Here is a 2,843-nt window from a genome sequence, read left to right on the forward strand (position 1 = left end):
TGCAAGAAATACATTTTACAAAACAAATAATAAGAATAAGAATTATACAAGGTTGAGACACCTTATTCCTAACACCAAGGATCAAAAAGAAACTTTTCAAGAAATGTTGTCATGACTATTATCAATGACAACTTTTGCAACTTTTTGTAGTTCCTTCTCAAACTTGCCTTGGACCTTCCAAATTGATGCCTTTTGGTCACATTAGACCTTTCACCACTTTCTAACCTTTTTCCAATGTCTCCCCAACCATTTGGGCTCTAGGACCAATTTTACACATTTAGAAGTAATTGAGCAACCCTTTCCCACTTGAGCAACTTTCAATCACACGTTGACAATTTGCCTCCTAACCACCAAATTGATCACTGTATCACACAAACACACTCCTAGGACCCTAAATGCCCTATTATTCTCTAGTGACTTGGCTAGAGTAACTAAAACCCAAAATTGACCAAGGAGAACTACGGTTTCCATTTTCCTACCCTAGGTGCTCTTGCACCACTTTTGGTATCTATTTATTTAAGTTTGGGAGGGTCTACCTCCAACCCAATCCATTATTTGATATTAATTCAATATAAATTGAAATATGTATTGTAGCATTGTCTTGAAGAAGATATATGTTAGTATAGGTGGCTTATAGTTGGATGAAGTCCAAGAATTTATAGGTCTTGTTGATGCATGATTTTAATAATGTAAACCACATTTAATCAAGAAAGATTATATATATATATCTCAAATTCAACGACGAAAAATATTTATGGGTTAACTATTAATCTAAATATGACCATGGATCCAATCAATATTTGAGAAGGTAAATATAGAGCTAATATTTGATTATTGATATGGATTATATCAATTGATGTACTAAGTTTAAGCCCAATATGAATTTCTTATTTGTAATAAATATCTAATAAGGTAATCCGTATTATATTAATATGGTAAGTACATCAAGATGGTGTACAAAAAGAAAGGTATAAGCGGACACCTCTTCTTTTCTTCTTCTAAAATCAAGTAAACCTGAACTTGGACGAGATGTTTGAGGGTCATCCACGTAAAATGACAAGATGTGTAAAATATATAAGTCATAGTACTTTGAATCTACTTTCTAAACAACTAGTGTTTTTACAAATGTATAAGATTAGGTGGGTCAAACCCCGTGCACTCAAAAAATAATTCCTTTTAAAACAAAAACTTAACATACCTATTTTTCATGTGCAATAAAAAAGACATGGTTATATTCAATATTTTGCAAATCCCTTTGCTAGAATTATAGTTATGAGTGATATCTAGAATTTGTGTATTTTTTTGTAATTTTTTGATGAGTAATTTTAATTTTTTAAAAATTTAATTGACTCCATCTTGAAATTTTGGTACTTGTTCGTGTAATAGGCATAAAATGCATCAAGATAACTGAAAATATAAACTTAAAAAATACAAATAAAAAATAAAGTGTAGAACAAAAATATGTAATTTATTTGAATTTGGTACTTTTTTTTTTGAAAAAATAAAATAAAAATAAAAATAAAATCCTACACTCTCTTTCTCACTAACTCCTAACCTCTCTCAATCTCTTTATCAAAAAATCCTAACCTCTTTGTCTTGAAATAACTCCTAACATCCCCTCCCTCTCACACACACACACACACACACATATACAAACTCCTAATATCTCTCTTAATAAATCCTATCCTTCTTATTCTCTCACTAACTAATAACCCCTCTCCCCCCCTCTATCTTCCCATCCCTTGTAACAATTAGCTTCCCTATTTAATTTTGTGTGTGTGTGTGTGTGTGTGTGTGTGAGAGAGAGAGAGAGAGAGAGAGAGAGAGAGAGAGAGAGAGAGAGAAGCTGGGTATCCTAGGTTTCCTTCACTCCAATTACTCCTTTACTTTCCTAACCATCCAATGGTTTAGGATCTTCTCTAGTTAGGATCTCCGAGATCCTTGGGATCAACTTCTTGTCCAAGTTATAGTTGATCTTTCTAAGATTCCAAGTTTACAAGGGTGAACTAGTCCAACTAGCTTCCAAAAACCCAATCTCCTCCCTTAGTCTTTCCTCCTAGAATGCCCAATCTTCTGCCTAGGATCTCTCCACATATTTCCTCAAACACTTACTAGTATAATTACTCATTTAGATTCACTTTGAACCCTTTCCCACAATTCTGGTCTCTTTGCCAATTCATTTGATCTCCAAACCACTCGGAGACCTAGTTGCCTAGCCCTATTAAGCCTAGTTTATCTATTTTAAGCCACACCTTCCAAAACCTCAAAATGACCCCAATAAAGTCCTCAAAAAAATTCAAGGTACATGAGAGTACTTCCAAATCCCAAAATCTTAGCTTCTGGTTGCATCCATAACCCTTGTTTCTACCAAGCCCTAGTTTATAACCTATTAATTAGGCCTCTGGACTAGTGAGCACAAACAATTGCCAAAAAGGTCTCTACACCTTGTTTCAACTCCTTCCACCTTTGAAACTTGTCAGGGGGTTGTCTAGGGCTTCCATAGACCCCAATAGTTATTTCCCCCAAGGCTATGGGCACACGTTCCAAAGTAATCTTTACCTTGTCCTGGCTCACTTGTGTTCAACAGTTAGCCATAGGGCTTGCCATTAGAACTAAGGAATTGATTGCAAAACACAAACAAACAAAAAATACTATGTACAGACTCTAACCCTACTTCCCCCATGTTTTCAACCATTTCCACACATGGGTTCTTAGGTTAGAGCCATTTCTTTGTCAAACAACACTGTGACTGCCCTATATAAACAATGACCTTTAAAAAGTTGTAACACTGCACTCTAAGTACTTGAAAAAAACTACCTAATAGCAATGAAAGATATTAAAAT

The sequence above is a fragment of the Cupressus sempervirens genome, chromosome 1 (genome assembly GCF_028749045.1).
Source record: "Cupressus sempervirens isolate cs-2001-9-10 chromosome 1, ASM2874904v1, whole genome shotgun sequence".
NCBI classification, from domain to species: Eukaryota; Viridiplantae; Streptophyta; class Pinopsida; order Cupressales; family Cupressaceae; genus Cupressus; species Cupressus sempervirens.